Genomic DNA, 15,813 nt, shown 5'->3' on the forward strand with positions numbered 1-15,813 from the left:
ATCTAAATGGACTTGAAAATTAAGAAAATGGTTAATCTTTCGATGTTTGCCATTGTGTTCGTTACACCGGTGTACGATATATTTATACTCAGACTTGCACTTCATATACCACAAAGTACATGTCATTATGTAAAAGAAGGAAAACTGTCACTTAGTGATATCTAGATGTCAATCTACAGAGAATGATATACAATAAATCCGTTCATTAGCAGAAATGATTTCCTACGACTTTTATTTCCTGTGAACAATTTCTCATGTCACCACCCTACATACGTAACGATAATACTGATTATCACAAGATAAAATTGTCACTCTCTTTCAGCAATAATTGAACATAACATGGTTTCCTTTATTATTACTATAACTAATATAGTGGGGAGATGAATAAACAACCTACAAATAATAGACTTCAGTGAGGGTTTTAGTAAGACGTATATCCTTATGCTAATCTTTTGGGAAGGTTTGGACTGTTTAAAAGGTACCCACAATTCGTTTTCACTGGCTGCCAGCCGTTGCAACAAACAAAGTTGACAAAAGATTTAACTCCGTTTCGTTGACGATCGGCCATGCATCAAGTCTTTCGTCTTCTTTGTGCATGGGTGATCGTCAACGAAACACAGTTAAGCCTCAATTTATGGAAATGCAAGCATTACTTTAAACAAACAGAACTTTGTTTTTCCTGGTTCATTTTTCCTTATTGAGGCGTCATATGAAAGGGTAGAAAAAGAACTTTTCCGAAATAAATCTTCTCCTTGAAATGCAGATACCCCCCGTCAATTGACTTTTTTTTACCCTCTCTTTAATTTGTTTTAATCACTCATTCGTAGGATATGCTTCACATGATTTTCATCAAATGAAAAAGGAGGATCTAAACTTTACAAATGTGTGTCATTTATTAAATATAATTGTGATCGAGTTATGATAAAACATCGATAATTCTTGGTTTCGTTTTTTCTGGGTCGCACTGTATATAGATATATACATTTATATTATTAAATATCAAGTTCGGTGAAAACTAGGTGACATACTGCGAGGTACAATCACCAACACGCACGCGCATAAACACACACACACGCGTATACATAAAAGTGCTAACGGCCGCTACAGATTGAGGTAAAACAATGCATACCCGCTCTTAACCAATGTTTGTTTAACAAATCTATCTAATTATAGAACATTTAATGGATTAAAGATTAAGTGAAGTGGGCATTAAACTCATCGACGGCCATAATCTTTATTCTGGCATGGTCCAGGTCAAGCTTAGAAATGACATTTGGAAGAACTTGATTACAATGTTCAACAGCTTCGAATTTAATCATTAGTATGACGCCAAATTCAAATAATTGCAATTGTGAAATGGTCGACGAATCGTGGCGACAAACAAATCATATGACAGTGCTGAGTTGTCCTTGGAGAAATTCCTTTAAAAGCAGCCTTACAGATGATGAGAACACTTTTCTGATGTTTTCAGATGCTAGAAACCTGTTGAGGCGTTTTACTATACTGATTTAGAATGCTGAATATTATTTAATCTTAATATGGGCTTCATGACACTTTGAACTTAAGAAGAAAAAAGTGATTGGAAATACCCGTGGTTCATGGCTTAGTGTGCAATCCCGTCAATTTTGACGTGACTAAAGAAGATGGAGTAATTAATGCCAATTATTAACATAATCAATGAATGCACAAGAAAAATGGAATCCGGTATGTAATAGTCACTTAATTTCAAAATGAAGTTTTGTTTCGGCTCGTCAGCAGACATGATCAGTACACAGGCAGGGTAGAGGTCAAAAAGGCAAATGGAAGTTCTAAACAAATATCGACAACGCCAAAATAAGACCGATATTAAATGTTGCATTGATCTACTGAATGTTGTTTACCTGCTAGCACCCTCCCCGCCCCCTCTCTACCTCTCTCTCAATCTGGCAAAACCACATATACCATAACGGCATTAAATGTTTGAGTTCTTTAAATTGAAGAACAAATAATATTCAATATGCATCTGTATGTGTAAAAACGTAAAAGATGGGACTTCTTTTCCTTACATTAGCATAAATAATTTTATATAGGTTTCACTTCCAACTTTCTAAATTAGTAACCAAGTTAACATTGCCAGAGTTTATTCAATTTCGTGCGAAATCAAATGAATGCGTAGATCGTCATTCAACATGTAATTGTGCTCATTCAATCAATAATTAGGAGCATGTGACTATATACTAGTCTGCAAGCACAGACCCTGATGTGACACTTTATCAAAAAATCATTGTGCCCTGAAAGAAGCCTAGACCAGCTACCTACTGATTGTGTCAATATAGGAGCAGCTATATATATAGTACATGGCCTATGGTAGTCTTATAGTGCAGACTCTCTTTTTCGACTGACCAAGGTTTGTGCCTGTGTCACGAGCAGCTATAGTAAATTGCCTATGGTAGTCTTATAGTGCAGACTCTCTTTTTCGACTGACCAAGGTTTGTGCCTGTGTCAGGAGCAGCTATAGTAAATTGCCTATGGTAGTCTTATAGTGCAGACTCTCTTTTACGACTGACCAGGGTTTCTGCCTGCAAACTAACTATATACGACAGCTTGAATGCGATCATTTAATTTATATTTCAAAAGCACCCCTTCACCCTTCCAGTCACACTTGGCGAAATAAAATTACGATTACGCATTTCGAATTTAGTTGAAATACACCCAAATTTGAATGTGAAACACGGGGTCTTCGAGAAACAACAAAACATTATATGTACAAAGATTCAAGCATAAGAAACCGCAAGCAACCCAAATTTGAGTGAACTTGATTGAATGTTGAGAAGTAAAATCATGTTTTGGACGAATTTGGCAGGGAAAACCTTTTAACGCTTTGGCATTCCGAATGAAGACGGCGAAATAAAGCAGAGAAAAAATGTAAATAATATTTTATATTATTAACAAATAAAACGTATGATATTTTCAACGTGAATGCACACGTGCATATGCTATTATCTTAATGACGAAGATATAACAAAATAACTGCAGAATATACCAAATATTAGAAAATTCCTATATTTTGTAACTTCTACGGTTGTTTTATTATTTTTTTTCGTCAATCACCACATAACTATTTATACATATATGTATATATTTATGATAGGCCATTTTACTAGTGTTGGGACTTAGAGTACAATATACTCTGTATCTATTTTCATCTATTTTGAGATTGATATTTGAATAGGTAGGACAGGGAATCGGTCTGGACATTTAACGTTTTCCTTACTGGGCTTTGACCATCTACCGTCGACATTCATATGAAATACAACAATGAGGTGTGTGATCGTTAAATAAATAAGGATGGATGACTGGGTGTAAGTCAAATAAAAGATTTTAATTTCGTCTTTAAAAAAAAGCAATAAACACATATCACTAACAGTCTAAAAACTTTGTCACGTGCGATTTTCTGTCTTATAACAAATGAGAATTGCATTCTCTTTCATGACAAATTATAATAACAAATAATATTAAGAACATTTAAATATATTATGCGCTCTAAGCGTTTAAATAATTCGTTAAAGCGTTAATATTAAATTTCGCTGAACTTGTATAGGATTATTTTGACTGGGGCAGCACGATCAGTATGGCGTTAGTGTACGATTGCACTTACGGGGTTACTTATCACCAAATCTGCACGTTTACTTCAACGTCACAAAAATATCAAACATACGTTGGATGCCACAAACCAGGTGAAGCTTTTGAACAAACTGCTTATCACATCACGGTCTTATTTAGGGGGCATGATAGGAAGTACCGTATATAATTTTTTTTTAAATACAAAAAATTGGGGGGGGGGGCTGAAAGAACGTAATATTGCTGTGTGTAAAATCAAATTTGTAGTTAAGTTTCAAGTGTCATCAGCATAATTATCGAAATCGTACTCAAAATGATGCATGTCGAAAAATAAATGTATTCAAGGATTTAAGAAGTGCTACAAAAGAAATTAAACTGCAATTGCTTAAGAAAACTTAATTGCCAATCCTATTTGTATGAACTCTTGTACCCGTATAATGGCGGAAGCTTTGGAAGCACAACATTTACTCCGCCATTCCCTCTTTGAAGTGGAACCCCACTCTTTAGGATATGATTAAGGCTTGTGTTAGAGCATTGCTATACTAATTTTCCTATCGCGGAAGAGGTTTACGATACACCATGTGTAAAGTCCTAGAAGAACTAAGGAAAGTGGATAGAAAATAGAAGTGAAATGGAAAGGCGAGATATTGGAGGTTGGAAGGAAGAGTATCTTTCGGAAGTGAGTATAGTCCTGAAAAGGACTGTACACCAGAAAGTTGTAGACAGGATGAGAGGTTTGAGTAGAAGACTGGATTGAGTTGGAGAGTTGAGTAGAGTTGGAGAGCAGCAGCAGGAGAGTAGACTCGACGTTTCGGACAGGTTGACTGTCCTTCTAGGACTTTACACATGGTGTACCGTAAACCTCTTCCGCGATTGTTCATACCACCATGCAAACCTTCAAACATCATCTAATTTGCCTATGTTTCTAATTCTTTTTCTTTTCTGTTAAGAGAACTTTTTTTCTTAGAGAAGAACCAAGGATATTTCCATGCTATGAAATAACTGAATCAATAGATAATGTTACTAATACGCAACAATGACACAGAAATGTTTCCATTGAGACATGTTCACATTCCCACACATATCACAGTGGGTTTGGCGTAATGTATTCGAATTTATTTTGAATAATGCACAATAGACATACACAATATTAATAACAGTCGGAAAACAATCTTTCTTAACAAATTTATCTTTGATTATTTCAAGAGTAATGAATGAAATAGCAGGAATGAAAATAAACGAAAAAACGAACCTGTGCTATGAATATGATGGTTATTGTATCCCCCGGCAGTATGCCGGTGGGGTACTTTGGATTCAGCAGCGTTACGCCGCGTCATCTTGTGTGCGCTCTAACTGCCATATTTCTTGACGGATTTCTTTTAAATTTTGTATGGAGGTGTATCTTGGTATAATCTACACACCTATAACTTTTGGTGATGCTGCCCCCAGTGTTTCGTCTTCTATCGGGTAAAATGCCATATGCGCTCTAACTGCCACATTTCTTGACAGATTTCTTTCAAATGCTGTATGGAGGTGTGTCTCAGTGCAATTTACACATCGTAAGTGTTTGGTGAAGCTGCCACCTGTGTTCCGTCTGTTATAGGGTCAAATTATAATTATAATTATGCGGATCACTCGTACATTGTCAACGTCTGTCAGCAGCTTGGTTTCAGGGAGCTATTGTGGTGGAATGTCTTTGCATATAGCAGCTCGTACAGTATGTCGTGGGTGTACAGCTACACTTTGACCTTTGGCACCATCGAAGCTTCATGTTTTCTACAGTGTATACCAAATATCAAGTATTCATCTCTGTCACACACCAGATGAGGCATTTGATTATTGCCTCTTTAAAGTCGAAAAATAACGGCTAATGTAATAAATTCATTATGTTTGACGGTAATTCAATTGAATTGAATGAGCCCAGTTGGAAAAGCAAAGGGGAAGGGAGAACTGGACTTGTGATTGTGAGTGCATTTATTAACCCATCGTTATCTTTTTTGAGGCTGGGTGCTCAGTCTAACCGCATCATTAAACCATCATCATTACACTGCAAATTTTACTCTTTATCATTAAGATAGCTATATACATTTATATATGTATGTATATATATCAAGCTCCGAGGAAAACTAAAGTGAAGATTACCTTCCCCGCCCCCATACTTTTGTTAAAAGCGTGACAAACTGCAACGAATGACAACATACACTGTTGGTCATAATGGTGGAATATTTATTTTTACCCCAGTTTAGGGAAGGATTTTTAAAAATTATTTATTTCTAATAGATCTAAATAATGGCATACATTCTCAGATTTTATTGAATATTAAATTGCGAGTGTTTGTTTTGCGTGACTGCTATATCATACGTGTGCTACTATGCTAATCAGCTAGGGAACCTACGTCCTTAAATCATAATTGACAGTAATGAGGATTAATGCCTCACAAAAGGGCACTAATATAGCTGATCAGCAAGATTTTTATCCTGGGGCCTCACAGTAACGAGGCTATTGCTTAGCCCCTGAATCATGACTGTACGCAGTGTTTGCTAGGGTACGCGGCCCCTTCCACAAATCCCCCAAAACGAAGAAAATGCAATAAATTGTCAAAAATTCATTGCATTTTCCCCGGCCCCCTACAGGAAAAATTCCTCTGTGTGGCCATGCCTTGAACCATAATGCATGGCCCTACAGAGGAATTTTTCCTGTAGGGGGCCGGGGGAAAATGCAATGAATTTTTGACAATTTATTGCATTTTCTTCGTTTTGGGGGATTTGTGGAAGGGGCCGCGTACCCTAGCAAACACTGCGTACAGTCATGATTCAGGGGCTAAGCAGTGGCCTCGTTACTGTGAGGCCCCAGGATAAAAATCGTATCGATGAGCTATATATTAGTGCCCTTTTGTGAGGCATTAATCCTCATTACTGTCAATTATGACTTAAGGACGTAGGTCCCTTAGCTGATTAGCATAGTAGCACACATATGATTAAGCAGTCACGCAAAACAAACACTCGCAAATTAATATTCAATAAAATCTGAGAATGTATGCCATTATTTAGATCTATTAGAAATAAATAATTTTTAAAAATCCTTCCCTAAACTGGGGTGAAAATAAATATTCCACCATTATGACCAACAGTGTATATATATATACATATATATATATATATATATATATATCAATACACAATGTCCCCCTTTAAAAAAACTTTTTTTTCTTTAAACCAATCTAAAACATAACCTGACATAGGTGCCCCCCCCCCTCCCCCCCCCCCCCCCCAGTTGCACTCTGGAAAAGAAGATAATTGGCTTTTTTATCTTATTATGTTATGCAATTCTTTAATTGATTTTTTTTTGTCTCCCTCTCTCTGTATATCTGTGTTAATCATTCTTTATTTGTGTATGTTCCTTGTGTATTTGAACATCCCCCCTTTCTTCTCAGTTGGGGATTGTCCCGGGGGCGAATTTGCGATTCCCAAACCATTCATCTATGGGAGACTTTATGAGCAACGTGATTGGTCGAGAGAAGAAATAAATATTACGTCATTTACTGCACGCTCGGGCTCGCTCACAGCTGACACAGACACACAAACACTCACAATGTTAGTATGCAAGCACAGACTCTAATTTGACACTTTACGAAAGATATCATGTCTGAGGGAAGTCTATCTACATGAAATGGCCTACTGTAGTCTCACGATTCAGACTCTGTATTTTGCACAGGTATGTGCCTGCAAACTACTCACATGCCTTAGAATTCTGCTACTGCAGGTGTGTATCATCTAAATCTACATGTAACTTGTGTTATTGTCAATGTTCAAACAATGCATGGCTAGGCTCAACAAAACACTCAGGACTGCACATACGCTATGTTGTTAGGTACAATGCACTTCACACGCGAGCTAGCTACAGGCACATACAGGCCCACTGTTATCCATTGTTTATGTGCAGCCCATTCATGCAAACATCATTCCAAAAGTCATAGACACGGATCTGATCATGGCGACTTTATAATAAAATAATTAAATACAGGGTCTAAATATATACTTACATGCAGATTTGGAAAATCATTTTGAAGATTTGATGGTTCACTCGGACTTGGCCCCAGACACATTCAAACCGCCATGATGAGATGGCTCGCGTCGATGTGGGCGTGTCTTTATAACTTTTGTAACCAATCACGTTGCTCAAAATGTTTTCCATAGCTGAATGGTTTAGGAATCGCAAATTCGCGTCCCGGGGGGGGGGGGGGGCGCGTTCATACCCCTTGTTTGTGTTGGTAACAGGCAAAAATCAAGTTTTATGTCAAATATTAACAATGATTCAAACATCTTACTGGATAAGAAGCTGCCTATTATGAATGCAGGCACTCCACCAAGGCTGCTCGTTTTATACATTGTCACGCACACACCAAGCATACGTCGGATGCCACAAACCAGGTTAGACGGTTAAAATTAGATACAATGCAATGGCATATATAGCAACCATAGAACCTATTTCATACTTTTGTCTTTGGCATACGTTTTTATTGGATAGGATCCATATTTCCTTATTCATATTACTAATTTTGTATTAATGTGTTAGTAATAGAAGTGGGTGTATCTGTTTTCAAATGCTTTGATCTATACGTCATCCTCAAGTAGGCTTGGTATTTCCTTATTCAAATTACAAAATGTCCACATATATCTTCATTTCTCTCTGATTACGATGTATTTGTTTATAATCATACACCCTCCCCACCCCCTCCCATTTCCTCTACGGATAACAATTTGATTGAAATAGTACTAAACCGAGTTTACAAATAAACCAGGACTGATTGGTAACCCAACTTTGAATAAGTATAACAATTTAACACAATACATAATTATTTTTTGTTGCAAAAATAAGATTTCTCTCATTTGTTTTTAACAATTAATTATTTATCATATTCCTTTCTTGAAGTCCATAAAGTGGTAAGGGCATCGTTTAACGATCATAGTTAAATCTGAGATACACGGCCCTACGTACATCAGTTGCCGTGATATGGTGAAATATTGAAGCCCTAACCAAAATTGCGCGTCAAAATAATCAAGAAGTGCCTCAAAAAAGTAAAAATCTGTTAGTGACCGGTTTTACCATACTCGTTTAACACAACACACCGTAGTTTTATGAGAACCGTTAGAAAAACGCAAAATTTGGTTTCGGTTTCCAATCATAAATATCTTGATATAAGACAGGCGATCGGCTTGTAAAAGTCATGGGGTTCCCGACTGACCTAAAGGTTTATGATTATTATTGCAGGATGAGCTAAATCCTGGATTTTGTTTCATAATCTGAGACAAAGTTACCGGATCCCTTTAAAGGTGCCTATATTTCCCGAACATATACAGTAAACGTTTTAAATAAGGAAAGAAAATGTTGACATGATTACAAATTGAAGTATTTCATCGTCTAAAGAAGGGAAAGTGTCATAATGGTTTCAACGTTATTAGATCATTATAGGCAGAATAATAAACAAATAAATAGTATTAACGTTTTGATCAATGAAATCCAGTTCTATGATTGGTCAACATAGTATCTTAACATAACATTGCTATGATGCAACTGTGACGTCATCCATAATATAGTGCACTATGCCATGGCACTATACCATGGATGACATCATATATATATATATGCGATCGATCAAGATCAATGTGCTATCGGTATGTGCCGCTCTAAATGCACTCTACACTACTTCAGTGACAGTAAAGATTATTATTATTATTATTATTATTATTTTTAATAAAGTTTGGTTTGAAAAAAATAAAACAAATATACCATCCACTATTTCAAGCCACTAGTGAAATTATGGATTCCTCGGCGACAGAAAAAGCAATATTTTCTTCGGGACTACGCCCCTCAAAAAATAGTGCTATTCCTGCCACCTCGATCCATAATTGCAACTAGAGCCTCTCAGTGCATTGTGTGTTTGTTTACTATAAAAGTTAAATCATAGGCCCACATGAATTACTTGCAAATACCAAATATTACCATTGTTGGTTTAAGTATTACTTTATATTCTTTATAGAAAACTAGGAAACCTTGCATATCATGAAAATGGAAATATTATTCATATTCCATTGTCTTTCTATTTGTAATGGTTTAAATCCATAAAACTACCCTTTAGTATCCATAATCCTGTTATACAACGAATTGCATTTCAGTTATTTGTTTTCCTTCTAAATATAAATGAGCGGGCCGTTCACATGGTTGTCTTTGTTATATCTTGCCTATCTACGGTTGTTTTATTTATGCGGTCTCGCGGGCTGATAGTCTCGTTTCGGAGGAAAAAACTTGTTGATCTATTTGCTGTATCTGTCTTGTTGATCTTCTTTGGGGAGATTATTCACTTTCTATTTTCATGTCCTGATCATAATGTAGGTAATGTGTGATGGATGTCGTTGGTTAATGGTCTTATGTGCTTTCGTTCTCATTGGCGTATTTTTGGAGAAAATCTTAATGTTTGTATGCGTGCGTGTGTATGCGTATTTTTGACAGATCGTAAGGCTGTCAGTATACTAGGCTGATCACAGTGCATGTACAGACTGTCTGTCACACACATTGTACACTGACAAACTTGGAAATCACACTATTTACAACTAAAAAAATATGAGTTTTGAAAGCTGGTACAGGCTTAGTTCTTTCACAATAAGCAAGTTAATATTTTCAGCCAGGTATATGTGAATTTTCAAATCCTAGGTCATAGGAAAATTTCATGGTTAAAATTTGTTTTGAATATATACAGTTTTTCAGTGCAGTGTCTTGTACGTGTTGTTTCACCACTGACAAAATTACTACTGGCGCCGTGACATAGTTGGTTTTACACCACTAAAAAAAAAAGGATTTTTCTCATAAGTTCCATCCGATTGAGATCGGTGACCTTACAATACAGGTTTGCTATGACCTTTCCCCTGTACGTGCAGTGCTATAAACATTTCATATTGTTTGGGATATAGACAAAAATCTGCATTTCAAAAACCAAAACCAAAACAAAACAGAGACAGCTTCAAGAGGCGTTAAATAGTCCACCGACTGGAACAGTTGAGGAAATTTCATCAAAGTTATATTGATTTCACATCTATCTATCATTTAAAAACGTAAACATGTACTGTGAAGTTTCATCTACAATGAACATTTACAAAGTCCGGATATTTGGTATGCACATATCAATTAGCCGTTCAAAGTAATTTTTTGGACATTTTTGCATGTGCAGATGTGTAAAGTTGAATAAATTGGCATTTTTGACAATTCTGTGTGTTAAACTATAACAAGTCCGGTCATTTATACTGACTTTACTTTGAGTTATCAGAACTTTCTCTCAGAAATTCCAAATATTTTGGTTTTCCATTACTTATTTTCTTTCAAAAAAGGCACTAAACTTTGAAAATAGTAATACTATTTACCTTGTGTGTTCATTGTATAAACAGGTTTTCCGGTAAATAATCGATATTTTACTTTATAACCGTTTACACATATATTGAAAATGATAGTAGAAAAATAAAGCATAATATCTTTCATAAAAACTCAAAATTATACATGTATGATACATTCTTATTTTGGGGATGCTTTACCTAATACCAGGAGCAGTAATATGTAATCTTTTAGAAATGGTACAATGTATGGACTATCGGTGGTGATATAAGTTGTTGGGCAAAAGTGTTGCTATGAAGCAGGTATTCGGCTCACCAACGGACCTAATCAATATGAAAGCAAGGTACAGGTCAAACTGCTAAATGGCAGTTGGAGTATGCTGTATGCTTATTATGATTGGTCTGCATAGTATCACTAATCACACATTTGTCATCAAATTGTGCCGATATTGGTTGGATTACTTTGACCTTGGCAGCACGTTCAGTATAACTACATTGTCTTGTTCTTCGGATATTTGTACACGGAATCTGCTCGTTTGATACATACTCAACCAAATACCAACTCTTCGTCGGATGCCATAAACCAGGTGAGGCGTTTGATTTATTGTTACTTCTCGTGAACGTATACAGTTATGCATGGAAGGTTGCCGATATACCAACGAGTGCGAAGTGATCAAACAACAAACATGCTTTAACCCGGCCTCCAAGCCCCCCCCCCCCCACACACACACACACACCTCCCAGTCAGGGAGTGCTCGAAATAGACCAGTACAGTAAGGGTTAAATCTCATGATAAAGGGACTTTGCACGCGTGCTTTATTTAAACGGAGGCACTCAAACGTTTTTTTGTTAAAACGAATACATCATTATTTTCTCTTCAAATGGGGACAGCAGGCAAGATATTCATTTCATTTACATTGTAAAAACCTTGTAACATGTGAGTTCTGTCTTGTTACAAATGGGTCTCTCATTCGCTCTAAATACAAATGACAATGAAACTAAATAAAGAAAAAGATAATCAAACATAAACATGCGCTCTCAATATTTTATTAGTCCGTTTTAAGTTTTACTATTAAATTTCGCTAAACAAGTGGAAGTTTTTATTGACTGGGGCACCACGATCAGTATGACGTTATTGTTCGATTGTCCTTACGGGGTTACTTATCACTAAATGTGCACGTTTTCTTCAACGTCACAACAATACCAAACATACGTTGGATGCCACAAACCAGGTGAGGCTATTGAACAGACCGGTAATCACAATTTTTTTTCTTGTGCTTTTGGGTGGGTGGGTGGGGGGGGGGAGTCATGTTAAGAAGTACCCTTTAAATTAACTTATCAATCAAAATTAAAAAAGTCCGAATATATTAGACAATCATACAGTTATTTTCAGTTTCTCATATTTCGTTAATTGCAATGCCGATACGTCGTTGTGTTTGTGTAGTAGTTAACTTCCATTTTTGCTTAAGGTAATATAATATTGGTTGTTGCTGGTGAAACATCGACGCAATAGTTGCAAACGTTCCTTGGAATTTGATATACTAATCAGTCATCCGCACAGAATCTAACAGTGGTGTAACGAGACAGGTAATATGGCAGGTAATACATGAACAAAAAGAATAAGCTTAGACTATATTAGCTTATGTCACTTTGGACTTGGTAGAGCTGGTTCCTTAAATGATTACCTGCTGCGTACGATCACGAACAAATTCAGATTTGCGTGCATTGGTAGAGTTTCGTATGCCGTAGTAGTCGATGTGGCAACCTGCCAAAGGCCTCGGCAAAATACAGGAGAGTGAATTCGAGTTATGTCATGTTGTCAGTGCCCTTGGCAAGATCTTGGACGACACGAGTAAGTTGAGGGACACGAAATCGCTTCTCACGGAATCTATGTTGGCCATAAGAGACTTTGTCATGGTCTTCGAGATTTCGTTCAAACTTCCTCCTGTCTACTTTTACGACTTGTATGTTTCATTGAGTTTAGATTTCACTTTAAACTGGACGATATGATTTCTCTTCAGTTTTTTTCTCATTCTGCTCCCTGTTCGAGCAAGAAGTGATTTTAAACGTGAACTCGCCTGTTCGATTGCAAAGCTCCCGTGTCAGATTTCCCTGGTAAATGCATTTTCAAGGTTAAAATGCAAGAAGCTTCCTACTCTGTAGTTTTGATCCGTCGCATGTACAGGTAACTTTATGTAGATACGTTTGGGTGTGACAGGGAGGCACCTATGTATGTTGTTGACCATAATCAGACCATGAGACCATTAGGATGTGATGTGGTCCTGCGAATAGGTCTCTGGACAAGGCCTTTATTTTGAATCGTGAAGAGATGATAAACGCGACATCCCGAAAATCACATTGGTATAGTGGGGTCCGATAGTGGGGTTCGATAGTGGGGTTCGATACGTTCATAGCTAGTGGCAAGACCCGATAAACGCACACTTTCGTTCATCGTGATGGTTAGATAAAGGGTGCACACGACTATTCATCCGCTCGTAATGCATTCGAGACATTTGGAACAAAGGTGATATGATATCTAACACATTAAATATATTGTCAAATGGATCTGATATGCTTGCCTGTTTTACAATATCGGGCAAGCTATTTTACAATTCGAAAGAGCGAGTTCCATAACATTTTGTTTGAGTTACCAGGAGGGATTTATTATTTGATCTTGATTTTCTTGCATAGGTATATTGTAGAATGAGATCTTGCAGGTAAGACGTGGCTGTACCTTGCAATCATTGATATGTCAGTAAAATGATCTTATAATTAATACAGGACTTAAGTTGGAGCCAGCGCAATTGTTTGAGTGTGGGTGTCATATGTTCTCTGCGTTTAGTTCTAGTGATTATTCTCGCTGAAGAAATTTTGATTCTTGGTAATTTATAGGAATGAACGTCAGGAAGACCATATAGTAAACTACATTATTGATTTGAGCTGTCATTGTACGTTTGTTGTATAGTCGCACGCTAAGATTTCTAGCGGTATCGACACATTGGACAATGGTATTGTTTATTTCTATGCCATTCATCTGGTTACTGTTCCTGAATTTGCTGGTGAAATGTAGAACATCAGTTGTGTTACTATTGAGTTTCGGTCCATTTTTATTAGACCAATTGATGAAATCGTTCACATACACTTGTGCCCTGTTAACACGCTACTAGTAAACTTGTAGAGTATAATATTGACTGGCGCAGTACAATTAGTATGACGTTAGTGTACGATTGCACTTACAGGGTTACTTATCACCAAATGTGCACGTTTACTTCATCGTCAGAAAAATACCATACATATGTTGGATGTCACAAACCAGGTGAGGTTTTTGAACATGACCTGTACTCACCATGTTATGATTACCTGCTGCGTATACTCATCACGACAAAAAGTCAACTATCAATGCATGGGTAGATTTTCAAAGGCTGTAGTAGTCGAGCTAATTGAGAAGCTTTCCATGTGTCACCTTGTCAAAGGCGTTGGCAATATACAGGAGAATGACATCGATTTGTTTCATGTTTCCAGTGCCCTTGGCAAGATCTTGGACGGCACAGGTAAGTTCCTAGACACGGTAGCTTTTTATGGAATCTATATCCCCTTTCACATCATATTTAATTTCCTGTAGCCTCACCAAATCAAACAATCGTCTACTGAGAGTGGCACATCCTTCATGGTGATCCTTGTTAATTTTACATTTCTAGATTTGGTGAATGGGTTGATGTCGTAGATTTAGATCGTATTTCCTACCGATTTTACTTCCTCAGTGATAAGCTTGATTCTAGGCCCTTGCGAGTCAAAATAAAATCTCCTAAGTGAACCAATTTGTTGAATATCAACTATGGTCTGAATTCCGCTGTAAATTTTAGTTCGTTGATGTTTGGTGTTCAATATCAAAAACAGTACAATTTTCGCAACTCGCCATACATTGTCGGGTTACTATATAAGTTCATTATTATGTAATAAATCACATGAAGTCTCAAATAAAAAAGAGACAAATTTCCTGACTTTCTTGAATTAAAAGCACAAAATCGGAGAAGACGAAACTCACGTCGTAACGTTAGAAAAACGCCCTCTATGATGTGTTTCACGAGTGTGATAATTCTTTTGGTACATACTCTTGTTTTGAACCCTTTGCGCCCACCGGTTCAAATCATTGTCGATCTTCTCTGCATCTTGTTCCTGACACGATTTCCTTTTTTAGGTTCTATCGAATTTCTTAATTTTGCACAAGTTTCCCTCGAACCATTCTTATCTAGCCAACGTTTTAAAAGTTTTATCGGATGTCCTTTACTCTATGAATCTGTTTATATTTCTTGTCGCAAACTAGTTGAGGCATTTGATTATAATTTGTATAAACCTTGCTTTATTTCTGGATTCTATTTCGTTTCTGTTTAGATAACTTATGTTTCTTATTAAAGAACCAAGGGTATTTCCAGGTGTTTGAAATAACTAACCCATTTTACACAACAAGGACAAGGGCATTATTTGTTTCCTTTATGATATGTTCACATTTTAAACCTCTACACAATGGGGATTGGAAAATAATTTCATATTATTTGGGGGTTATCCCAGAAATGCACCACATTGATTATAGATGGAGGAAAATTGTACAACATTGAAACATATTCTTTCCTAGGAAAATTATCTTTAATATTATCAATAGAAACCAATGACAAATCAGGAATAAATATAAAAGAAAAAAGCTGAACCCTTTGCTATGGATATGATGTTATTAAAGTTGTTTTGTTTTCAATGCCTGATAAGAAGGCATGCGTATGGTAACCCATTGCCTACTGGTGGTCCCTGTATTAAGCCTATTGGAACTACATAGTTC

This window comes from Strongylocentrotus purpuratus, unplaced genomic scaffold (assembly GCF_000002235.5).
Source record: "Strongylocentrotus purpuratus isolate Spur 01 unplaced genomic scaffold, Spur_5.0 spur5_scaffold_17, whole genome shotgun sequence".
Classification (NCBI taxonomy): domain Eukaryota; kingdom Metazoa; phylum Echinodermata; class Echinoidea; order Camarodonta; family Strongylocentrotidae; genus Strongylocentrotus; species Strongylocentrotus purpuratus.